Source organism: Telmatherina bonti, assembly GCF_933228915.1.
Source record: "Telmatherina bonti genome assembly, chromosome: 14".
NCBI classification, from domain to species: Eukaryota; Metazoa; Chordata; class Actinopteri; order Atheriniformes; family Telmatherinidae; genus Telmatherina; species Telmatherina bonti.
Genome location: NC_136612.1, coordinates 31920230 through 31947254, shown reverse-complemented (window position 1 = coordinate 31947254; position 27025 = coordinate 31920230). Strand labels below are relative to the sequence as shown.

The following is a 27025-nucleotide window of genomic DNA, read 5'->3' as shown; positions in this document are numbered from 1 at the left end:
ATGTTCAAATATAAAATAATAAATAATGAGAACTCCATACAGGCTGTAGGAATGTAGAAATAATGAGCTTTCAATACAAAAAACAATTGCATATTTTTCTGGGATTTGTTTTTTCATTTTTTCTGCCGTTTTCTGTTATATTGTGGCAGTTTTCTTGTCATATCTTCACTTAAACATTTGCATTGGCACATATACATATTATTTGTGCTTTTCAGAAAGTTATTTATTTTCTTATTCATGTTTTGCTTTCAAATGTATTCTTTGAAGCTGCCTTGGGTTGGTCTGATCATTCTTCTTTTTATATGTGGTCAAATCTGGGTTTTGTATTTTTGATTTTGTTTTGGTGTCATTTTTATCTTGCAGCCTTTTAAAGTCTTTTTTGTACTCCTTTATGTCTTTTTGTGAGGATTTTTGTGTATTTGACAGACTTTTCACAATCCTCTGCAACATAAATCACTTCCTAAAAAAGCTTAAAGACCTGTTGTTTACCGCACCTGATTAACAAACACAATAAAAACCTTTCTGATTCTCTTCCCAACTATTCCCGACTATTATCAGCCCCCTGAAGTCGGAGTATATGTGCATGTAGTTTGCAGAAGTGATGCGAGGAGGAACTACAAGCCACAAATAGTCCATTTTTTGATACTTGTGGTAAGTGTCTCTTCCTACTATATGCACATTTCTTCAACATCTTTTTTTTTGGTTTTGTCTTCTCAGTCATCTTCACTTGTAATCATGTCATTAAAACACATCCAGGATCGTCCTGATGTCCTCGGTTTCAGTCCTACAAGGTGTTGTTGATGACCTTCTTCTTGCGTGCAGACACCAAGTCATGGAAAGGGTCCTTGGTGACGCTCGCCCTGACAAAAAGTATTTTTAAGATTCAGTTAAAAACCTTCAAGAGAAGCTGCAGACTTTAAATACTGTGTCTTGTTACTTTTCACCTTATTTAGCGAAGAATTTGTCACATCTTTCAGGAATTCAAGGTCTTAAAAGTGTTTGATTTAGAGAAAAAAGAAAACCTTGAATAGACGTCAGTCCCTTAACTCTAAACATGTGAATTTCTAACAGTAGGTTAATAACTTAAAGTTTCTTTGATACAAAGGTGACTAGTAGTGGTTCAGCTATAAGGCCATCTGTCAGCTGAGAGCGGTTGCCAGGCAACGGAGGAAAACAATCTGTTCTGTTCACTACATAACCTTGACAATAAGCTGCAGATTCAGACCTGAGATGACAAACGGTTCAGGTCAGCGTTTTCTCTCCTGCTCATTTAAACTCTGTTCACATCCTCCAGGTTGAGGCGCCGGAGACACGTGGCCTCTCATGTGTCCTCCGCAGCATCAGCAGCTCTCACCTGATGGCGTCGATCCAGTCGTCTCGCTCCTCGGCGCTGGCGGCGCTGAGCCTGTAAGACTGGTGTTTTCCCTGCACCACCCTGCCTTTGTTCTCCGTCTTGCAGGCTTTAATCTTTTGTCCTTTGGGGTTGTACAACTCCAGACAGAACTGTTCAGACACACGTTTGTTTTAATGGTGGCATGTGAGCCTATTAGAAACATGTCAGCTGCACGGCTCTGCAGAATCTGTGATGGCAGATAAAGTGTCGAAAAGTTCTTTCAAACCTTTTTGCTTGATTCTTGTAACTTTCTGACACACAGGTTCTCCAGAGGAATGATCCCGATTGGATCTTTGTCCTGGAGGGTAAAGCAGATGTCAGGCAGAGTGAGGGTGGGATGACTTCTCTGTTCTGTAGCAGCAGAGAGGAAGAAGCTTACCGTGGTGTATTCAAAGTAGTACAAGCAGCTGTCCGTCAAAATGAACCACCTCCTTTTCCAGGTTTTAATCCGTCCGCCTTCAACATGGATGAGACATGAGAGAACAGGTCAGAGAGGCTCTGAAAGCCTCCAGTCGACTCGCCGTGTGATGGTCGGTGTTGACATCATCATCTCACCCATTTTGAGGAGCCAGCCTTCTCTGTCCGGGTTGAAAAATGTCAGCGTGAGATCATTCCCGTCATCCTCCGGGATTTTAAACGGCTCGCTGCGGATGCTAGCGTACAGTTTCTGGAAGACATTTCAGACAAACACATTTAGTTTGTTTCTCTATCTATCCATCTATCCTTCCATCTATTCTTCTGTCTGTCTGTCCGTTTATTTATTCATCTATCTATCTATCTATCTATCTATCTATCTATCTATCTATCTATCTATCTATCTATCTATCTATCTATCTATCTACCTCTCTCTCATCCTATAACCCTCCTTCATTTACAAACTTCATCTCCTCCTTCAGGAAATCCTACAGTTTCCTGGTTTAACAGGAATATTGTGGAATATTCCCAGTAAAAGCTTTTGCAAACAGCCATCTTGTGTTTTCGTGCCGGTCCTCCACTAGAAATGTTTTTCCGAGGCCCGTAGCGTATGGTGGTTCCGGCTGAAATCTGAACCACGTTGCAGATTGTTCCACGGCAAACCACAGACACTGAGTTTCCTTTCAGCACCACATCCTGGAGGACTCGTGTATGACTGAGAGCTCTTAAAACTTTTTGATTTCCAAAATGTTGGTTTTTTTTCCCATATCTTTTATATTTTTAGTTCTTTACAATCTTAAGACTTAATTATATTTATATATCTGTTTTCTTTCATGAAACACAGGACACCAGCTACCGCTGCCACTCAGTTGTTAGGTGCATACTGAGTGAGATGTTTGGTCAGAACAAAAAGAAAAAGCAGCTGACCGTGAGCAGCTCGGTGGGCAGATCCTTGCCGTTGTTGATGCCTCTGTTCATGGAGACAAACCTCTGCAGGCTGGGTTTGTCTTTCACGTTGGGGTTGTGGAGACTCGTGTTGAGCATGATGATGGCAAAAGACAGGATGTAGCAGGTGTCTGTCAACGAAAACCACAATGTTTTCTTTTGCTTTCAGCTGCACAGCAGCTCCCATGAAAACCAGCAGGTTTGTGTCGACGCTGCTGGAGCAGAAACACTCAACACTTTTAGATACTTCTGTGGGTTTTTAGTTTTTAGAGTTTCGTCACAATAAAGCAGAAATACTTTGTAATCAGACTACATGAAAGACTGAAGGTGTCTCTAACCTGTGGACTGGAAGACCCCGGGGTTACAGTCGCAGTAGCGGGTGGCAAACGCCTCCATCATCCTGTCAATCTTCTGAGCTTCTCCCGGGAGACGAAAGCTCCACAAAAACTGCCTGCCAGCAAGCAGATCACAAACCAAAACCTTTAAAGCTGAGCGCAGGCTGTATTCAGCAGAAACACAAGAGTAAAGGCGAAACCGCCTCAGCGCTTCACGCTCGCTTTAACAAACCTCAACGCCTGCACAAGATTCAGGTCGGAGAACTCGTGCAGACCCACAAAGGCTTTCAGTACCTCCAGATGCATCTCCTCCCTACGTGACAAGCAAGAAAATGGCTCATGAAGTTCAGAGGTGTAACACTAGTGAATGCAACGCACAGAAACTAAGAACTGCTACAGAAACTTTCACATTTTATGAACAAGCAAAAGCAGAAATTGGGAGAGGAGTGAATTCAGATATTTTAAACCAGATTTACTTATTTATAAAAATGACTGATTCTTGAATCAACAAATTAATATAAACAACTAGGTTTTAATTAAGAAGTACATAAATCATTGTTAAGGACTTTGAATATCAAGTTTAGGACAAAAACGTCACTTTAAACTCTTGGAAGTGTGTTTAAATGTAAAAAGTGGACAAAGTGTGTTGATCTGGAGGTTCAGAAGCACAAACGGCCCAGTTTGGTGTGCTGGAATAAAGTAGGCTGGTCTGTTTATAAGTCTTTCTGGTTAACTTAGTGTTTCGTTTGTACACAGGATACAAGTACAACTAATAAAGTTATGTAAGGCTAATAATCTGATATTAATAGCCAGATTAGTTTTCAGATAATGTGGGGTAACCTTGTCATATTTAGTTTTCTATGAGTATTTAGGGACTACATGTCAACTCAATTAATAAAACTGTCAAATTGGAGTTGAAAATCAACTATAGACAGTCATAGAGTGCTTCTGTATGGGCATTATTGCTTACGTAGCTAGCAGTGCAAACAGTATCCAGTTTGTTTTAAACAGGGGGCTAGCAAGCTGCTAGTTAATTTTAACGTAGCTATGGCAATAAAAATGGATTTTGGATAAAAAGATGTAATAATGAAGAGAAAGGGAGATATTTGTGACTTGGCTGATCCTGTCTACCACCACTAGCAGTCAGTAAACCAGAGCTGTAGGGGGAGAAGCCACTGATCTCCTACTATCACATCAAGCATACTGCATCCCAAAACAATATACTTATCTTTGTATTCAGCTTTTTAACCCATAAGAACCCAGCGTAACAGATGAGACATACAGTTCTGCGATATTTGGCATCACTTTATGATGCAAACTTTACTCAAAATCCTGTTGAGCACAATCTGATTTTGTCTTCAGACGTTTAACAGACGCCAGAAAGCAGAAGATTATGCTGTAAAAATATGTTGATTTATCAAATGGAAGTAAATGTAAAATTTAGGTAATTTTTTATTTGACATTGTTACAGATGTGACATGAACAAGATCAACATGTAATTTAACATCTACATTGGAATTAAAGCAGAATTTGGGGACGTTTTAAAGAAAAGTGCAGCTTAAAAGTTTAACCAAATAACAGGTGTCACCCTGTCCCTCTCTGCTGTGCTTCAGCTCCAGCACCAAAACCCCCTCCTGCTAACAAGTGTAACCATAGAAACCACTGAAGTTGCAATGATTAAACCAACCCAAATTAAGTGCCATGTGAGGATATTGTCTCCTTGACTTTTCTAAATCTGATCCCATCTCATTAAGTCCAACATACTGTACCTTTCTCCCAAGAAGTTGCCAATGGCGGTCTTATTCAGCCCCTCCTCCTTGTACAGAAACTCTGCCACTGACTCTGCTTGCCATTTAAGAAGGTCATTTTCAACCAGGTAGTGGATACCCTGCAACATGACAGGAAAGGAAGTCAGCCTTGTATGAATTCAGAAACTACAGTGCTGTTTTCACCAAAAACCACAATCTTAAAATTACTGAAGGTGAGAAATGTTCTCTTTTATGTTAAGTATTAACCATGACTAATGTTTATGTATCTATAAGCATCAAGCATCAGCTTTCCTCCATCTTTTTTAGTCATTAATTAGAAGCACTTGAGAAGAGAAGAGTCATATGAATTTTGCATGCTTGTACTGTTTCATCTCAAATGGTGCTCGGAGCCACATCTTCACTACATGGTCCTCAATCTGGAGAGTGTTCTCCAGCTGAGCAGTTCATCAAATCAGTTCTGCTTAAGGACCCTTAGCTCTAAGAAGTCTCATAACTGTGCATCCGGCTGTGTGTTCTCAGGCCTCAGCACGGAGGGTTTACAAGCAGAGGGACTCTGCTTCAATCGAGGAGGCAAAGAAGAGGAACTGCAAAAAAACCGAGGTCACTGCGGTGAAATGACGCCTCTGCCCCACTTCACGGAAAAGGATGTGGTTTTTCTTGCTATTCCTCATGCACTTCATCTGAGTGCGCACAGTTTGCAAACCCAAACTCATTTTATATTAGGTGTTATACGTGTTATATTAAATTTGGCCGTGTGAGAAGTCATCTAAACTGCTGGATCCAGATGAGCTGAAATAGTTAGGCTAGAATTTCTTGACTGTGCCTTTGTCTTATGAGTTAAAGGCAGTCGAGCTGCACATAGCTTAGCATTGTCCTGCTACGTTGTGAAAAGCCTTCCCTTCCTTCTGGATGGGAACATGTGTTGCCTTAAAATCTATTTTTAACTTCCTGTATTGATGTCACAGTTGGGTTGGGTGCTAATGTACCATAACACCATCAGAGATGCTGAACTTTAAACTTAATGTTGACAGCAAAGCAGATTTTCTCTTTTCATGTTTAGAGGAGAAGTTATTCAAAGGTCATAAGACATATAAGGAAAACAAAAAGAAAAAGTGAGTTTTGACAATGAGGACAGCATTTTGGGATCATATAATGCTTTTATTTTTCATAATAAAGGTTTAACATGTGTTTATGGATGGCAGAAGTTTCTTCCTAAGCCTATACAGTCATTTCCAGATCAGAATTAAATCTGGTTTTATTCCAAGGTCACAAATATTACAATATTACATTAATAAATTTTTTTCCCCCGTCTCACAGAGATTTCTTCAGTCTTTTGTGATATTATGAACTGTAAATAGTGAAATAATCTTTTTTTTTTTTATCTTAAATAATATTTTATTCTGAAATTGCTGCACAGTTTATTGACATAACTTCTGCATCTTATTGAACCTCTTCTACATCTTTACTTGAGTCTCTGCCTCTCTTAGGTGCTCTTTTATGTTAGTTCTATGCTCTTACTCAGTTTTTTATGCCAGTTGTTTTTCTAGCCTTTTGTTGCTCCATCCCAACTTTTCTGAAATATGTTTTTGCCACTAAATCCAAGATGAGCAGATATCTTTCATTAAGTTTTAAAATGTTGCATTTAATGGTATGAACCAACCTATAATGCTGTTTGGGTTGGAAAACTCATTGTAATGGGTCACAATAAGCTGGTTGTACAATTAAACCAGCTGCTTTTCACTCCTATAGAAGCTTTTTTTGTAGGAATATTTATCTAAATTAACATTTTTAAGTGACACATTTTGAACCAAACCCAACTTAACTCATAGCAAACAGATGTAGAGTCCATCACAAAGTCACCTGGTGTCCGCGGTAAACATGTTGACGTGTACTTTGTCCAAGTTAATAAAATTTACACAATCTCTGATATACTACCAACTTGCAGGTCAACAAAATAATATTTTTTGATCCATGACTAAATACACAAACACGAGACACAAACTCACCAGTTTTGGATCCATGTTAAATTTCTTTTTCCCACGTAGGAATTTCCTGCTCCTCACCGTATTTTTACTGCAACAAGACAAGACAGAATCTCAGTCTTAATAAGGAGGGAAAAAACCATAAATTTCCTTTCATTTTCTTTTAATAATTTCCATAAAATGATGGAAATTACATCTCGATTCAGGGAGACAGAGCCTTTTCCACAGCAGCCCACAAACTGGATTGGTCTCCCTCTTTCTGTGAGGTCTGCTGGGACTTTAAGTGACTTAAAGTCTTTTAAAAACTCATCTTTTCACACTGGCTTCTAACTCCAGACAGCAGGACAACTAGGCCTTTTTTTTCTTATATTGTCTATTTAACTTGTTTCATGCTATTAATGTTGATTGATTTATTGATTTTTTTTTACCTGTACAGCACTTTGGTTACCTGATGCTATGTGAAAGTGCTCTATAAATAAAGTTGTGATTGATTGATTGATTGATAAAAGACTGAATACCATCCTACTGCTTCAGCATAGATGTTTGGGATGGGATAGAGAGCTGGTGTGGGTCTGGGATTGTGTTGCTGTTTTTATCTGCTGCCACTAAGGTCTGTTTTGTTGCATTTAAAAAAATTTTTTGTCTCTTTTTGTCTCATGTGTCGTCTCTAAAACATCTTGAGACAGTTTAATTTGTAGGTGTTTGTTTCTTTGAGTTCTGCTCAAGTTTTTTTTTTTGTTTGTTTTTCAGGCCTCCTCTGATTGGCCACCTGCCATCTGCTGAACCTTTAATTAGGAGCTGATTGGACAGGAAACCCGGCTGCCATTTTTTTTTTTACCTGCAACACTGAGAGGCTTCATCCTGTTTTATCTTTTTATCTTGTCATTTTTGTTTGGACATTGTTGTCATATTTGTTCCCAATTTCCCTTGTTTCATTGCATTACTGGGCTGGTTGGATGGCTGCTCTTCCTCATTCATCGGCAGTAAGTGTGACATATTGAAGTTTAACTTGACAATGCTTCGCTGTTTATTGTCTAAATGTGTGTGAGTGTCTTCTGGTGAGAAATGCTGTCTTCATTTGCAACTTTGTTGTACTCTGTGGGAAATCACCGTCCCAGCTTCGGCTTCATCATGTTAGCTTGGGGATTTAAGGCCATCCTAGTCTTTCTGTTTGTGTGTCGTTGTGGAAATTTCCTTTTAGCCAAATGCTCGAGTCAGCTACGTGTGCAAAAGTAGCAAAGCTGTATTTGCTGTAGCTGGTTGTCTGCTTACATCTTTAGGTGATTTTGTATCTCAAATGTGTGCTCTGTGGTCTGGATCTGGCTTAACTTGCTGGGTTTTGCAGTTTGGTCTCATTAATTTCACATGAGAAGATAAAGAAAGAAACTACAGCTTAGATTGACCAGAAGATATCATGCCTGCTGTCATCATACCTTAACAATTGGATTTAACAAATATGACTTTGCTATTTATTCATTTTAAAAATAAAGACAAAATCATCAATGGGAGACAATGTAATTTAAAACCTCGATTTTCTTACAAAGGAGGAATGCTGTGTAAAATGTAAAAAGAAGCATGAGGCAACTATTTACAAATCTCATGAACTTGTATCTTTTCCCAACATAAATGACATAGCTGTTAAAACTGGCAGATTGATGAACCTCTGCCCATCTTTATATCTGAGAAACTCTGCTTCTCCATGCAGTGCTTGGTATTTTGAGGTTGAGTAAGATGTATGTCCACTCAGAGTTGCCGTAGAAAAGGCAGCCTGTTGCCCAGGTTGGTGGAATTTGGACCTCAGATCTCTGCAGTGAAACACTTGATGTCTTGTCTTCATTATTATTTTATCTACTATGAGGTTTGCAAACGGCAGGAAGCTTGTTTATGTTGGTGGGAGCAGTAGCTAGCTGTATCAGTTAGCAACTGGCTAACATTAGCATGAAATGCTAACCAAGTTTCATATAAGTTCATGTAGCTGCATTGTCGACAATGTGGAGACAAAACATCAAGTGTTTCACCCACCGAGATCACGGTTCTTTTTTATGTACTCTCGACAGGCTGCCTTTTTCTATGGCAACTCTGAAGGGACAAATCATACTCAAAACACTAAAACTGGATTTAGATTAGCATGGCCAGTTACAGTGGCGCTGCATGCCGTTGATCACTGCTTACTTGCAGCATTGTTATGTGAAAATACTCCCTTTTTGATTGGTTGGTTTTTGATTACGTGTTTTCAGATTTCCAGAGCGTCTCACTGAGGGAACGTAAAGATGGTATTTATAACTTTATTGAACACTTGAACTGTCTGCTACTTTATTTTTATTCATCATTATCTTACTTCATATGTGTCTTTGTTATCTGTATGGTAAGAAAACAGTATTTATCTGTATGTTCTGATATATGCTGTACTACTTTTTTGTCTTGTCCAGCATTTAAGCAGTACTACTGATAGAAGTCTAAATCCTATAAGATCTGCAGCGTACCAACATCTTTTAGAATTAAACTTGAGTGAAACCCAACTCCTACAACCCTTATAGTGAGGGGTGTTGGGGTTGATGTTTTGTGGGGAGAATTAAGTCGCTACTACTGACATGTGGGCCACATAATTGCTGCCAAATGCAGCTTATCTGAATGTAGTTTAGTTTTACTTTCTGAAAGCAACAAAAAGCAGCAGGAAGTTTGGATGCAAGGTTCAGAAGCCACACGCCTGCAATCCCACAATGTCACAAAGGATCTTTTTCTCGTTTCTTCGCCTGTCACAGTGAGCTCCACTGTGTTCCAGATCACTTTGTCTCTTTCGTAACAACCTGTCATTACCACCCACCAATGGTGTCATCAAATTAACGGATAAGCATCAGATTATCTGGATCTAAGATATTAGGATGATTCTGTGGGAGTGCTGTGTGAAAAGGATAAAGTAGGTTTGAAAGCTCTTAATGGAGCATCACTTAATGCAGATGATTTAACTTTTGACAAAGTCGAGCAAAAATGTGAATAAAGTTAAATGCATGACTCGGTCATCTGAGGGATGATGGTGTGGGAGGCTAAACTGGATCACAGTGCAGGGGAACTGGGAAAGAAGTGGCTGATTCACAGATAAGCTGCTGTAAAAATGTTTTCCTACTCACTTCTGCTGCTTCTGTTCAGGGTTGTGGACATGACTGATTTCCATCCCCAGCTTCTGTAAGAGATGACAGCGATGTTATTAAAGGGAAAGAGATTTGATATTACATCACAGGCAACTGCAGTCCAATGACTCAAGGCCTATTTTTCCACCACAGTGAGAAAAACCTTCAAATCTTTTATAGTGCCATCAAAAGTTTGTGAATAAAAGGCCTTTTGTGCTGCGCTGCCTAACAGTGGATGAATTCAGCAGAATAGGAGGGTATTTTTTTAAAAGAAGTCCTTGGTGGGATGCATTCACCGCAGTACCTGGACGTCATCGAGCGGCTCAGACTTGTGAATCTCGAAGTTGTCGTCCTGCCTCCTCTTTGACAGGACGTGCTTCAGTGAAGCTGTAGAGCAAAATACATCATCAGCAACTTGGGGTTCTGAATAACATGAAACATTTAGTGGATATGCAGCACTGTGGAGAGTCTTGACAACCTCCCTCACACCTCCGCCAGAACTCACTGATCAGTTCTCTGATCAGAATCATCGTTCACAGCAGATAAGTGGTCAATGAAAACAGCTGAAAATAGCTGCTGGCCTTCCCCTCTTTAATGAGTTAGGTTGAGTTCAGCACTTTGCAGCAACTGAAGGACAATTCACACTTGTTTGTGGAGGATTTTGTCAAGGAAACAACTAATGAATCTTAGTTTCACTGTTGAGAAAACATAATTGTGTATCAAAGGTGTAAAAGTTAAGCAAAAGGTTAAGTAGAAGTAATGTTGCTTTTCTTCAACAATACAAGAAAAATTTCCATTTAACTTTAGCAGAAAACAGAAATAAAGTCAACTCATAATTCTCTGTTTTACCTTAAAACAACTTTCTGCTTTAGTTCTTTGTAACTGAGTTAAAGTGAAAGATTCATGTTCATACCTTTACCCCAGAGGAAGCTGTCTTTTCTGCATATGGCCATGTTGACGGTGGCGCAGAGCGACTGACGGCTGCACAGGAAACAAACCTGATGTTAGATTTAAAAAAAAAAAAAAAAAAAAGGGCCGGCGCTGCCATTCTTAGACACGTCTGTGACACTTCACACACCCCGAGTTCGCTCAGAGCAGAAGCACTTACAACACCTCTGTTGAAGATATGCAAACTGACCCAATTTCCAAGAACTCTTTGATTAAAAACTGCGCAACACTTCATCAGTTTAATTAAGCTGAGTTTATTTCATGTTGCCAAGTCACTGGTCGTCATGAAGTAAGGTTTAGTTTAATTCTAATATGTTGGTGATTAAATAGTTAATATAACTCTACAATCCTCTAAAGCAGCACTTGAGGTCTGATATTATCTCACTTTGACTGGAATTTTTATTGTACCATATTGACCTTAAAGATTCAGAGACTAAAAGCAGCACTGCATTCAAAACTTACAAGGTGTGAATCTTGTGAAAGCAAGAGAAGACATTTTTTTTTAGTTGCAGAAATGAAGACACAAACTTGAAATATTTCATTAAAAATGTTACAGTGTATAATACACTGCAAGACACACTAAAAGACGTGGGTATGTACCTAGTGTATTCAGCCGTTCAGTTTGCTATACCTGAGTGAAGGAGTTGCCAAATATATATATTATATTGTAGTTTGGCTGTTAGTTTGAGAGGACAGTAAATTATACATATACATTTAATTTATTCATTTTCCGAACCGCTTAGTCCGATTCAGGGTCGCGGGGAAGCTGGAGCCTATCCCAGCAGTCTTTGGGCGAAAGGCAGGGTACACCCTGGACAGCTCGCCAGTACATCGCACAGCCTATATAATATAGAAGTGTGTGTGTGTATATATGTGTGTATATGTGTATATATATATAATATATATATATATATATATATATATATATATATATATATATTATACATAAAATTGTTAATTACAACAAATTAATTAAGCATCAACAAGTCTAGCGTCTTTTTCTGGTGGTGTCAGGGACTCTTGATGAATAACAATAAAAGAACATGTAGTTTTCTCAGCTGGGAAGCCTCCTCAAACTTACAGCCAAACTGTCTAAACGGCCGGCAACAAAAGTGAGTACACCCCTAAATGAAAATGTCCTAATTAGGCCCAAGGTGCCAATATTTTGTGTGGCCACCGTTATTTTCCGGCATGCCTTAACGTGCTTGAGCATGGAGTTTTCTGGGGACTTCACAGGTTGCCAGTTGAATCCTCTTCCACTCCTCTATGATGCCATCGTGGAGCTGGTGGAAGTCTGAGACCTTCTGCTCTCCTCTACCTTCTGTAGGAAGTTTGAGGATGCTCAGTAGGTTTAAGTCTGGAGACATACTCGGTCAGTCCATCACCTTTACCTGCGGCTTCTTTAACATGGCAGAGGTTGTCTTGAAGGTGTGTTTGGGGTTGTTGTAATGGTGTATTATGTTTCTGCTTCAGCATGTTACAGTACATGTTGGCATTCATGATTCCCTCAATGAAACATCACTCCCCACTCATGCTGCCCCGGACCATGACTCAACCACCACCATCCTTGACTGTCAGCAGGACACGCTTGTTTTTGTGCTCCTCACTTGGTTTTTGCCAAACATGCTTGACACCCTCTGAACAAAAAATACATGGTTCTTGTTCTCGTCTCACAGGACATGGCTCCAGTGATCCATGTCCTTCGTCTGCTTGTCTGTAGAAACCGTTTGCACGCATTCCTGTGATTCATCTTTAGGTGAGGCTTCATTCTGGGATGACAGCCATGTGGACCAGTTTGATGTGGCATCAGGTCAGCACTAACATATTGACCCCTCACCCATTTAGCCTCTGCAGCAATACTGGCAGCCCTCATTTATCTGGTTTTCAAAGTAGACCTCTGGATATGACACTGAGCATGTGCACTGAGTTTCTTTGGTTGACCATGATGAACCCTCTTCTTTTTGGACTCTGTCCTGTTAAACCACTCAGTGGTCTTCATCACTTTGCTGCAGCTCAGTTTTAGGGTATCAGCAGTTTCAGCAGTCTTCTTATAGCCAAGGCATCTTTCTGTAGAGCCGCAATTCTCGTTTTCAGATCCTCAGATAGTCCTTTGCCATGAGTGACCATGTTGAGCTCCCAGTGACCAATATGAGAGTCTCAGAGCAATAAAACCAAGTTTAACACGCCTGCTTCTCATAATTGTAATCAATTTGGTGTGTGACAAAGAAATTTCCAAAATTGCATTTATATTTTCACTTTCCTCAAGCTCTTGGAGAAAAAGGAAGTATAATATTAGCATTTATAAAGTTACACCCGTGACTTCCTGTTTATATTTGCCTTCATTATGAAAAGAAATGAGTTTGCAAAATTCACTTCAAAAAAGGTTCCTTTTTCTTTGGGCCATTACCAGAAAGGCAAAATAAATTGGTTTTGTCTGGTGAATAAACTGGGTTGTCTGTACTAAGCGGAGCAGCAGCTGCTAACCTGGATGAAAAGTATCGAGGAAGAATTCAGGCACAAACAAACCAAGCTAACTTAGCCATGCGCAGAACTAACAGAGCTAATTTTGCTTTTGATTAGTCTGAATCGGATCCATTATGATTGTTCTTTAACGTCACTGAGCATCGGCCATATTTAGTCTCTGAAAGCAGCTGCTTGTGATGCTGCATAAACTGTTCTGAACTGCTCCTACAGTGTACCACAATCACAATCCACACATAGGTCTACCTTTTTTTTTCTTTAACATCGGAGAGAGTTTCTGTCACCTCATGTCGTGGGAAGTGTGCCGATGTGCCGTTGGTTCAGAGAAACAACCTCTAATGGTCACGACAACAACTCCGTCTGAAGGTTGAAAATGGTGTCCATGATGGTCATCAGAAAAAGATAATGATCCTTTCCAAACCTTCCCTAAAGCCAACCAGGTAATACGTTTGTAATGTGTTTACATGTAACCATAGCAACCAGTAAAATAATGTCCTCTTAAGGTAACAGCCTCATCCGAAAAGGATTTAAGCCAAAAGCATATTATATATGTTTAAAGAAATAATTCTATTGAAACTTTCAACATGTTTATGAAGCAACACTGAATCAGTTTTGCCTGCTGCTGTGCAAGTAAATAGGTGGAAATGAGAAGCGTTTCAAACACACGGTCCTGCTGGTGGCAGCCACAGACAGTTTCCCAGTCACGTTAGCCAGTGTCCTCACCACTAAAGGTAACATGTGGCGGTGTTTGCAACCCACAGAAGTTGCTCAGCTAATGCAGCTCATCCAGGATAACACATCCGCGGGAAGGTTTGCTGCGTCTCCCAGCAGTGTGGAGAGCATGGAGGAAGTCCTCTGAGCGGCCAGGAAAATACCACAGGAACTTTAGAGAGGAAAATATGCTTCCTACAGCTCCCAGTCATGAAGAACACCATCCCTGTGGTGTTTCCATCACTTCACATTTATAATCCATCATTTTTCAGACTTAAGTCCTCAATTTAAATGTTTTGTGAAACTGTTAAAGAAAAGCAAGGCAACACCCAAGTATACCAGCAGTTCCTGCATGACATTCTTGCTGTGGACTGGCCTGCCTCTTCCCCGGACCTCAATCCAATCCAGCACCTCTGGGACTTTATGTCTGGCACAGTCCACCACAACCACACCGCACCACTGATTGTCCAAGGGTTGACAGATGGATGTTGTCCTGAGGGATTTCCTCCATCACCTCATCAGAAGCACGCCCAGGTGTTGTAGGGAGTGCATCATAGAGGCACACAGATGTCACATAGGGTTCATGTGATTCCAGATAGTTCCCCACTACTAAAGGAACAGAATGCCAGGAAAACGGTCGAAGGGATGAAATTTCTTTTTATTAAAAGTTCCAGGATAAAAAAAAAAAAAAAAAGTGTATTCTCCCTTTAAAATGATTAAAACTTGTCCCACACTCAAGAAGGGGAGGGGATCCACTGTAGACAAGGTGTGGGCTTGTCCTTCTCAAAGTACGCCGGGATATGCGCCGCTGCCCACCTCAGTGTAGGCCACGTGGTTGCTAGGAGGGAAACAGAAAGGCACTCTTTAGTGAGGGGAACCAGCCCACTCACACAACAGCTAGATGTGCCGACTTTCCTTTAACTTAGCTGTTGACTTGGCATTGCGTTATTTCTCAGTCTGGCTGGTGATCCCCACAGCAGCGCTCCACATCACGAGCCACCATCCTCCTCAGGTCCCCGCCGGCATTGTCCTTCTCCCTTTACTGTCCTTCCTTCCTGCTGCTGCTTCTGGCGCCAGTCCTTATGAGACCCATCAAGATAGTGCAGCCCAAGCTGCTTGCCTTCCATATTGGTCACATCCGCCTTTCACTGCTTTCTTCCACTTGTGCCTTAAAACCTCCTTCACACCTGTTCCCAGCTGGCCAATTAACTCCCTGCCAACTTAGTGGCAGGGAGGAGGAATGCCAGCTGTGGTGAGTTGGCAATCAGTGACCTTGCCCACAACATAAAATTCACAGCAAATTAAACTGTCATCCATAAAAATATAAAAAACTATAAAAGCAAAACCAGAGAGCAAGGCTAGCTGATCACCACAGTTCTGTCACTTTGACACGGAGACCACACACACTACTGGACCTCATTCTGACTTGTTATGAAGAAGCTGGATCAGCCTGTGATCTGATGTTTTTCCAGTTTTACTTGGAGTATGATTCTGAGACCAGACCTCCACAGTTAAATGGTTTTATTCTTATTTTTACCCAGCAAATGCATTTACAGGACTGACTGCGGTCCACTGTGATGTTTTAGGAACGAGAAGTAGTTTTACCTTTTTATACTTTGATATTCTTGTGTGACTTCATTCAAAACATTGTATCTCATTCAGCTGATCTGCTTCGTGTTGGCGGGTGTTTGTCGCTCATACACAAGCAGTGAAGGGTAGGTGGACGTGCACAACGAGGTAGCGTGAAGTACAGCAGCCTCAGTCGAGATGTTGACAGAGCCAGAAGAGTGACGAGTGTTTGTGTCAGCAGGAAGGAAACATGTAAACAGAACCAGTTTCCTTCATTTTGTAATATCAGGCCCCACCTAGTGGGGCTTTACAAACACAAACTAATTGTTATGTTGTGTTGACTCTTCCAGTTTTAACATCTTTGTAAGAAGTAGGCTGTTGTCAGGCTCCAGGATATTTTGTTTGTCATTCAGCCTGTAGTAAAGGCACATTGTGTGTATTTGTTACTACCACCATGAGAAGCACCAAACCATCTTCATCCATGACTTGTGATGCGTTGACGGTGTTTGCTTCTGTGTAATTAATGCTGTCCAGATAGTTGTTTCCTTTAACAGGCACTGACTCTGTTTGAAATGATCTCAAAGCAGAGGAAGCGAAACCAGGTTGCAGCTGATTCGGAGTCTTAGTGATTTCCTGCAGCCACACAGTGCACGAGTCAAAGTGAAAAAGTCTGCGTCTGTGTGCTTGTGGCAATAAAGGGCAACCTAATCCAGTTTTTATTTGTCTTAAGACAACAGTGGACTTTTTGTGAGCTTTATTATTAAGGTACACAGTATTTGCTCAAACCAGTTTATTTACAGGCACAAGATTTTCTTGCTGGGTTAATGGTTTAAAACCAAGCTGTGGATGTACTGGATGCACATCTACTGTTCAGATGACTCAGTTCATTTTCTATGTATTACCACATTACTGTTCCTCTTGCAGGCTCAATGTAGACGTATCATAAATCTACTACCCTGTGGAGTTTTATTTTTCTGTAAAATGCTTCCATTTAATCAATGTGTGATTTCTTATTGAAGTCACTCTCATTCTGATGAGTTTTATATTTTATGATGGACATAATGGATGTTTCGACTGTAACAGCTGGCTGCAGGTTGAACGGCGAGTCTTTGATGCTGACTCACAGTTCATGTCTCGCTAGCAGACTGTGGTCCTGCAGTAAAAAAAAAAAGGGCTGCAGGTCAAAAACGGAAATGTGCAGCTTTGGTTCTCAAAGGCCACCATCCTGCAGGATAGTTCTGAACAATCACTTTTTCATTCAAATCAGGTGTTTTGAAGGAGTTACTCGTCCCTGGTCTAAAAGCACTAAAAAGGCAAAAAATCATGAGTAAAATGTGACTTAAAACCAGGCTGGAACATGACAAATCTGTCAATCAACAATGAAAGCTGTCATCACTTCTTGACTCATGAAGAATAAAGTTTTACAAAAACATTAAAGCTTTAAATAGATTTTAGACAAAACAAACTGACCACAGTATGCATGTAGGAGTTTCTTCATGTAATATGATGTATTTTAAACTTCATGAGAGCGTTATTTCGCTCCCTCAGACATGAGCTGTGATTTACTCGTAGTTTCTGTTCTTTGAAACAGATAATAAAAGACTGAACTGTCCAGTTTTGATGTCTGTCCAGCTCTTTATAAGGAAAACCTGCACCGCTAATTATGTGTAAAACATCCAACAGTGGCTTCAATTCTGCTGGTCTAAATGATTTTTACCTCATCAGGTCTACACAATGTGCTCAGACTGATGAGGTACAGAGAGCAGCGGCCTTGCAGACGTAAATGTACGATTCTAAAGAGACATCTGAGGCGAGGCTGGTCTGCAAAAATAAACATGTGCTGTACTGTGCAGAAAAAAAATCCTAAAGGGGCAATGTGTGACAAAATCACAGGTCAACAACAAAAAAACTTAAGCTTGTTTTATAAGAAGTATTCCAATTATAAATCTTTTGTTTTTATCCACTTAAATGAGCTATTTATTCTTACTTGCTGTGGGACAACAAACACGGCATCTCAACCACTTCAAAAGACTAAAAACAGCGGTGGCTTAGACTCGCTTAATTTTCTACACTATATCATGAGTAAAAATCTACACTTCATCTCAAAATGGCTGAAACCTAACCATCTAGATGAATCATGGCTTAATGTAGAATAAGCTCTATGTGAGGATATGGTCATGTCTGACCTGCTGTTTATTAGCACCACAATCAAACGCCAAAAATGCTTTAAAAGCATCAACATCAGCTCCTCTCTGACAGCCTGGTGGTATTTTGTTAAACTAACCAAGTCTCTGCTTATTCCATGCAAGTTAACACCCATCTGGAACAACCCTGACTTCTTGTTGGATTAAAAAAAAAAAGAAAAGATAAACTTTAGTCAGTGGAATAATGAAGGAGTAAAGAATTTAGAGCCCATTTTGCAAAACAAAAACTGATATTATTTCAGGCACTCACATCAGAATATGGAATTAGTAACACAAAATTCCTGGAATATCAACAAATTAAATCTATAATAACTAAAAAAAAAAACTACAACTCAGTTAAACAGATTTACAGCTTCCTACATGGGTGATAGATTTCCTAGATCTCAAGCCCCCAAAACTGTTATTAAAATATACAGATTACTGGCCAAAACCGAGGATTCTGCATCACTCCCGTCCTTAAAGTGGGGAACAGATGTATCCAGTAGCTTTAGTGGAAAATTCTGGTCATAAATATGTTTAAATATCTTTTGAAATAACTAAAAATTCAAACTTGCAGCTTGTTTACTATAAAGTAAACAAGGACAGAGGATGTTTAAGATGGGTTTAGCAGACTCGAACATCTGCTCACATTGGAATAATGATGAACCTGATAACTATTTCCATGCTTTGTGGTCCTGCATACCTGCTTAGAAGTTTTGGCTTTGGTTATGTAAGGACCTCTCAGCATGGTTTAAATGTAATATTCTCGCTCACCCCACACTGTGGTGATCTGGGCGATATCAACTTAGAAAATAATTCTGCACACATTGTTCTCACTGCCTTATGCATCGCAAAGAAAACTGTCCTCATGAATTGGAAAAGTAAAAGTAATCTGTGTATTAACCAGTTTAGGAATCTTTTTCCTGGTTGGGGCGTTGGGGCGGCTGTCTGGGCTGGCCATGCTCTCTCTGGTGCTGGGCCGGGTCCTCCCTGGGGTGTTGGGTGGCTCTTTGGCCCGCGGAGTCCATTACATTTGCATGATCACCTAACATAACTCACCCCTAATATATAGCAAACACACACCCATGCACATGGGAGCACAGACACACCCACTCCCATATATCTCTATACACATACATACCTAGTTACACAACTACACTCCTACATTTACATGGTGACACACACCCATGCCTCTGTACGTATACCGGTTGCTGCTCTGTTTGTAGTTACTCGTGGTTTTTACTCTTAGGATGTCTACTGTGCTTTGTTTGAAGCTTTACATACTTGATTCTCTAAAGATATAAAAGATGTTTTTCTGTAGAGAAAGTGTGACAGTTGCTGTGGCTTGTTTTCTACTTTTTGTTCAGTTTTTCTTTTTCTTGTTTTTTTTTCTTTCTCTCCTGCAGGAGTGTGCACAGGAGGGAAGCTGGTGGACAGCGCCATGGGCCTTTTTTGAAGACCTTCCCTTCAGAAGGGGAGATCATTAATTTAATTGAGTTTCTTTAAATGTTTGTTTTATTCAATTTTTCCACTTTTAAGTAGTTTGGATTTTCTTTTTCAGTAGTTAGAAGATGAGGACTTTGATGGATTCGTGACAACAGATTGATCAAAAAATAATGTGTGTATTTTCAAATAAGTACCATAGTCGAATAAAGTTAAACCAACTGTTTTGCTTTTGTTACTTTGTTTTACTTTTGTTTTAGCATGCGCCCAATAATGCGGTGTGCCTTATGTATGACTTAAGCACAGAAATAGACTCCATAGTTGTGGCTGCGCTTTATAACTCTGTGCTCCTTGTGGCCTGAAAAATGTGGTATATTTGGAAGACTTTTAGCCCCTATTGGCCACCATCCATTGTTCTTGAAGGAGTTTCAAGTCACTGCAATTCTCATCTTTACCACTAGATGTCAATAATTCTTACACAGTGAACCCTTTAAAGATTTTTTTTAACTTGTGCAGATTATTTTAATTCTTTGTTTATTTTAAATAAAAGTTTTGCTCATTGGATTTACATCGTACTGCTGCATCTGACCGGAGGGGAAAGAGAGAGAACAGAACAGAAAAGGAAAACAGACCGAAAAAGAGAGGAGACAGAAATACACCACGTAGAAAACAATACAACCAGAGACTCTACACAATCTGCCACCCCACCTTGATGTCAGCCCGTTGTCCAATCAGGAGGTGGCAGAGGGAGGCACCAGCCAGACCACCCTTGCAGTCAGGAGACACAGGCCCTGATGGGAAAAGACTGACAAATGCTGACTCCATCGAGCACTGGCCGCCCAAGGTGGACAGAGCCTGAAAGACAGCCCTTCACCCCCACAGGCAGAGTTCACCATCAGAAGACCAGGACCCCAGTGTAGGCCAGTCTACACACCATTACACCAGTCATGCACCCCAGTAAACAGGACCCCACCTACCTTCATACACCTCCACCCACCCAACCACGCACATGCATCCACATACACTCAAATCTCCTTCCTTTTGCCCACCCACGCACATAAACTCCCCACTCCCCCTGCCTAGCCACATACACCCACCCACTCCTTCTCCCAACCCAATCACTCACCCACCCACTTACCTCCATCCCGTCACCCTAACCCCTCACTGACAACCTTCATTTTATATAACTTATCGATCTTAAAACTCGTTAGATGGCAAAGAGACGACGTGGAGTTTGTGCATTTCTGGAGCTGATGCTGTCCAGCAGATTCCTAAGGCTTTTTTTTTTTTTATCTGGGAGGCCACATGATGTGATTTTGCAGCCAAGTTTTGCTTCACACAGAGTCATATACTAGCCAGTTGATTGAAACACACCGGCAATTTTGAAAGCATGCAGCAAAGAAATGCAAAAAACATGGTTGGAACAGAGGAAAGAGACAGAGCAAAACATAAGAGTGAAGATAAGACTGACTTTTACTAGCTGGAGAGAGCTCAGAGTGCAGGTAGGATGCAAGATGGATGCTGAGTTGACCGTAGATAGGGTGCGTCTAAATCAGAAAATCTACCAAAGTTCTGTAGTTAATTTTTAAGGTTGGTAAGCCAAAACAGTAGACGACCACACTGAAGTCCATTCTATCCAATCAATGCGTTTTCTACAGAAGCTACAGTAAGGTCATCCTGATCCAAGATGGTCTGAGGATGCACAGAAGTTTGGCATGAATCCACAACCCAAACAGGATCCAGTGCTACAGTCTAGGTTGCTTCACTTCCCAGTTGCACACTTAATTCTTACCCAGATTAAACTAATGCTATGAACGCTACAGCACACATTATTTTACATTTAACTCAGAGAGAAATGAAGCTTTTTGTCTCTGACTTGGCAAAACATGTGACTCTCCAGTTAGAGGCAAAGTTTTGCAGACTGCAAATAGGCCATCTGGCGCAAATATGCCTGGTGAGTCTTTCACAGATGGATTATTCACAGCTGACCTTTGTCAAATTAAGCTTGTTCCTCTCTGCTGTCAATCACCAGGAGTGTTTGTTATAAGATGAAGTAATCTGCCAGCTGCAGCCTGCTCTGTCTACAACGCTTTGATCCAGCGTTAATGGCTTCTGTCATCGAATTCTTCGCTCCATAATGATAAATGCTTTGTTCCCACAGCTGTGAAAAAGACAGGCTTGTTAAATATCAGCCTGGAATGGATTACTGACCAGGCCTAATGGACGCATGCCGAGGGAGGGAAGTCAGCGTAAAAGTCATCAATACACAACTACAATGATACAAATTGAGATAGATCGATAGATAGATCAAGGTTAAGATGTCTTATCTGGCCAAAGACATCAATATCTAGATGTAATTAATTTCAAGATACATTTTTTAAATATCGCAATATATATATATATATATTTTTTTTTTTTTTTGCAATATTTCAAATTAGTTATTGGTGGTCAATGTTGAACAATAATAAAAAAAAATCAATTAAACACACTGTTGTTGTAGAGGTTAGCAACAAATACAGGTGGCTCAACCAACCACAAGGCGACATTAAAGGCCAACAAAAGACAGAACAGTGTAAAAAAATAAGACAAAACAGATGTGAAATGTCATAAAACAGAAAATTAAGAGTGCATAATGAACATAGTCAGAAAACAAAATAATGTATCAAAGCCACAAGATGGATCAATCGGGTCTGAGCCTTGTGCCCCCCCCACCCTCCACCTATCTCATACACCTAGTAGCCTAACTTATTATGGTGTAATGTGTTAAAGCCCTAACAAATATAAATGCCGTCAATTTTGGTGCAGACCCCATATATTTTTTATTGTGATGTCATTGAAAAATTGTTTTTCTGTGGGTTACCAAAGTAACATGCTTTGTCTTACAAAAGTGATTTTCCGTAATGTTTAGTTTCCAACTTGTCATGAAGCTTCCTGCTGAATTTGGAGTCAAGCATGAATCTCCTCAGACTAGTTCATCTAAATACAGTAACAATACAATTAATGACAAGGTTGGGTCAAAAACAGATGTAAACTCCAAGCTGGTGGGCACCCCATTGCCATGGCAACTAATTTAAGATAGATTTTTTTTGCGTGTCTTCGGGTGTTACATGTGTGTGGCATATTCCATTGTCCTTTGTCAAAGTATATGCTCAGGACCCAATTAATTTTAGGCTTTTTTCTTTGTCTAGGGGGCGCTGTAGAGCTGTTTGGAGTCTATGCAGACCATTTATTGTCATAGTTTTCACTGGGCTTGTTGTGTGCCAAATCTAACAACTTTTCATGAGTGTTTTGGGGGTCATATTTGCGCTCAGTGTGCTTAGAAGACATAAACATTTGGAAAACAATATGGTCCAATCCATATTTCATATGTCTCGGACCTTATCATGAATAAGCATGAAGTTCTGCCTCTCACTGCCATTGCAATGGCAGTGCAAGAGTTAACCTGCAGCAGCTACTTGCCAACACAACCTGCACACCTCTTAAATCACAAATAGTTATTGACTCCACTGAAAATGTTTCATTCCAAGCTGTGCATTAACCGCCAACAGATTGCTGGTATTTTTTCGTTGTCTTTCTCGTGGTGCATTTATCCTCAGAGTGAAAAATGACACAACGAACCTCAATCACTCTGACTGATCGTGGCTATAAGTGACGCCTCACCCTGCTGAGAAACATTTCTCCCTCGGCCTAACAGAAACACGCCTCCTTCGCCGCTTGACATCGCTTCCAGTCGCCTTTTGTGCTGCAGATTGAACAAGTTGTAACGGCTCCAGGCTTTTTCCTCCTGTGCTTCAGCAGCAGGTTTCAATTGTGTCTGAAGGCATTTTTGTCACTTAAATTTTGTTTTTCCCGACAAATATTGCTTATGGCATCAGAACCAGGCTATAATAATTTACTTGGTTCATGTGGGGCCTGTATTGCAGATGTAATATTTGGTGCTGGTTTCCAACTATTACTGCTTTATTATCAAACTGTTGTCTGTCTAAGCTGTGTCATTAGGTATTTATTTTGTGTTGCAGCCAAAGAAGATACATTGCAATCTAACTTTATTTATAGTGCACTTTGAAAACAACCAAGTTGACCAAAGCGCCACGGTGTGCAGAGTTTCAATTAAAGAGATTAAATAACATAGAAAAGTGCATTGAAATGTATAATGCTAGAAATAATAGTAAAATAATTACAACATAGTTGCAAAAGATGGATCATAACACCAGAGAGTCAACACAGGACCAAACAGAGATGCTACAAAGACTGACAATGGATCTGAGACAGACATCGCAGCATCCATGTCCATGAAAAACAGCTTCCACACAGAAATGTGGAGCACAGGCAACAATTGATCAGCATGCAGCTCCAGCCTGTATGAGCCTCGCGCCCGTCAAAGGAAGCCTAATTGTGAGCTTCAGCAGCAGCGGTGCCTAAAACCCCACAACTGCATTAATTCTGGACCTGTCGCCTAGACGCAGGTGTGCACGCTGAGGTGCAGAACAGGCAAAAATTCTCCTTGATACTGGTAATTACTGAGGTGCCATCAATTCCAATTTGAACCATTTAGGATTTCTCCGCTTGCACAAACACGTGCACTAAGTGTTTAGATTTGTCTTTAGGCTTCGACAGCAGAAACCTGCCTCCCACCCCCCTTCCTGCAAAACCCGCCACACTTAAAAGTTTAGTTTGCAACTCCCCTCATCAAGCCGCTGATTTGAGGTCCTGGTGTTTAATTCAGTTGCCATAGTAACTCGATATCCATCATGCAAATGCTGCTTTGTTAGATTCAAGAGCTTTAGGTAGGAAACGGAGATCTATTTACAGCAGGAGATTGTGAGCAGAGTGTGGATAGAACAGAGGATTTATGTTCAAAGTGTCTGCTGATGCATACATTATCCATCCTCACAAGACGGCAAGGTCATGCAAAATATATCAGCGAGCGAAAGTTCTTCCAACTGGAAAAGATACAATACCTTCAGTTCATAATAGATGTGGATGGTTGCGAGGACATGCAGGGAAAAATCTGCAGCAAAAACTAAATAAAATCATAGACTATATCACGTAGAAGTGATGAATAAAGCAACCATACCTGAAAAGCTTTTAGTCTGCATCCTTCCGCTGCATCCAGTTAGACAGAAACTTATATTGTCATGTTTCAATCAGAGTGGTGATTTCTCCTCTCAGATACCAGCAGAACCAGCAGAACCCTGGACACATTACACATCCAACCACTTACCATATCAGCCATGTTCAGACATTTGAATCCCTTTTATTCCTCATTGTGGTGCTCAGTTTGAACTTCAGTGCACCATCTGGACCGTGTCTACATGACCAAATGATGCGAGCTGCTGCTATGTGATTGGCTGTAATTACACAACAGCAACAGTGAAGTTTAATCTCCATCTTCTGCAACTATTTTATTACAGATTTGAGAAAACACTTCATGTTGCCATGTAATTCTATCCTTTTATTCTGTTCTACGGTCATTTAGCAAACTCTTTTCTCCAAAGTGACTTACGTCTGAGAGTGAGAGCAACACAAGTAAGAAATCAAACAGCATGGACATCATAGGTAAATGCTAGTCAGATGGCTGCAGGTCCAGTTGGATGCTGGTCTTGCTACATTATGCTGGAGGCAGTGTTTTTTGTTTTGTTTTGTTAGTGTTTCCTTCCCTCCTTGCAATAGTCTCTTTGTTACAACACGAGAAACATTTAATTCCACAACATTTTCTTGGTCACAGCTTATCTAGGGTGCATTCACATCAGGATAGGCTCAGTCCGATTGGGGACTTGGCTCAGTTGTAGGGGGCTGTATCCGTGCAGAAAGAGATCATGTTCATGCCGCACTTTGGTCAAATGAGCCAACTCATAAGAATAATATATCCCCACTCTTACCAAAGGTGGTACTGCACTAGCACTTAGCAAAAGAGAGGACAAGACCACATGAAGAAGAAAACTCTGTTTCCTCCACTTCTGAGTTAAACATGGAGATAAAACTATCAGTATTTTTTTGTCTAATGCAAGTATACTGCAGAAATGAACGGCAGTATGAACACCAGACCAGGCAGAGGACTCTTAACGACATCACTGTATTTACCCACAATTCAATTCTATACCAAATGCAGGAAGTGACATTTGTAGTATTTGGTCTGCTTGAAATGGGGCGTGACCTGCGTTTGTGGGCGGACCGGGTCCGCTTCTTTGGTCCGAATCAGAATTCATTTTGCGCATTCACATTTTCCCAAATCAAGCTTTGCGAGCAAATGGATTCGAATCAAAAAGGCGGATGTGAATGTGCCCTTAGTGATGAATATTTGCAAAGAACTGGACAAAGTTCTCCAACGCAATCTGATGAATAAAAGAGCGGAAGTGCTCCTTGAAGAGTCTTTAGCTTGCTCTAGAGGACTCTTTGGATCAGACAGGTTGACGGGTTTTTCCAAACTTTAATTTGACTTTATTTTGACTTTAAATTCAACCAATGAGATTATCTCTTTAGTTAGAATGGTTCTCTTTCCTCTGACAAATGTTGTGAATGTAGTTATTCAGTCCTGAAGGCTGGATGATCATGAATAAATTCAGCATGTAAAAGCTGAGGACTGACAGGTCTGAAGTCCGGGAGAAAAAGCCCTTTGCTGGCTGGGATTCACCAGATGAGGCTGTAACTGTTGTTGGATGGAAAAAAGCATTTGAGCTCTCTGTTCGTGGACTCTTCAGCATCATCATTCACGTCTTTCTGTGGGTCTTTTGCTTTCATTTTTGGGGGGAACAGATAAACTCTCAAATTCAAAACAACTTTATTTGTCCCAGAGGAGCAATTTAAAAAGCGTTGCAGCAGCAGCACAAAAGCAATTCTCACTGTTCTGAGTCATTGCTGAAGCATTTCAGCGCTTTTTGAGGTGATAAACAACGTCATGGCCATCAGGAATGTTTTAAAAAGCAAATGCTGGTTTAGAACAGTCTGGTTGGCCGAACGGAGCATATCTGACCTCAGTTAAACCACGTTTACAAAGATGTTTTTAGGTTTCAAAGTCCGTATTAATTGGGAATAAGTTCAAATATAAGCTGCCACCCGTGAATAAAAATGAATATCTGGATTTCTGCAATGTTCATGTGTCCTTTGCTGAAAAATGTTTGAACAAAAAAGACAGAAAACACAGCTTGAATGGCAGATTTTCTCCTTTTATACACAAAGTTCTTTTTAAACAAGATGATAGGAATGTATAACACAGCTTTTGCACTTTATTTACACACATTTTAAGCTTTCTCTGTGTGTTTTTCAGCTGTTTCACTGACACAGTAAATTCTAAGGGCTAAGATAAAACTGCAGGATGCCAATGACACAAGTCATCTGTCGGTGCATCAAATCCATGCTTTTTTCTTTTCTTCCGCCAAGATGTAAAAATGGTCTTTCATAGATCTGTGTGAGCTGTTTTATGACATTTATCTGTGGAAATACTTTATATTGTATGAGTTTTGAGATCAGAAATGGAACAGCTTCAGGACTCTGATGAGGAAAACAAGTTTCGTGAAGTATACAACCACAGTTGGACCCAATCCCATGAAAATAACTAATTTTTTGTTTATTCTTAGTGTGTTTTTTGACTCAAACAAGTTTCTCTGACCAGTGAAATGTGCAGTTTTTTCCTTGTTTTGACTCAAATTACCTGTTCTGCTGCTGCTGCAGTGCAGATCGTGAACTCTGTTTCTGCATATTGTTGAAAGAAAGTCTGAAAAAGG

The 27025-nt window shown here is 40.3% G+C and overlaps 1 pseudogene across 1 annotated transcript; it reads right to left on the bottom strand.

Moving 5' to 3' along the window:
- Positions 1-784: 784 nt before the first annotated feature.
- LOC306765652 (cytohesin-4-like) lies at positions 785-12281 on the bottom strand (annotated as a pseudogene). Its single transcript has 14 exons — positions 12149-12281; positions 10880-10964; positions 10271-10353; positions 9967-10019; positions 6863-6929; positions 4857-4975; positions 3320-3400; positions 3091-3203; positions 2735-2883; positions 1949-2060; positions 1773-1849; positions 1620-1691; positions 1355-1503; positions 785-860 (listed from the first exon to the last, which is right to left on the bottom strand). The product of its transcript is annotated as a cytohesin-4-like (transcript).
- Positions 12282-27025: the final 14744 nt, after the last annotated feature.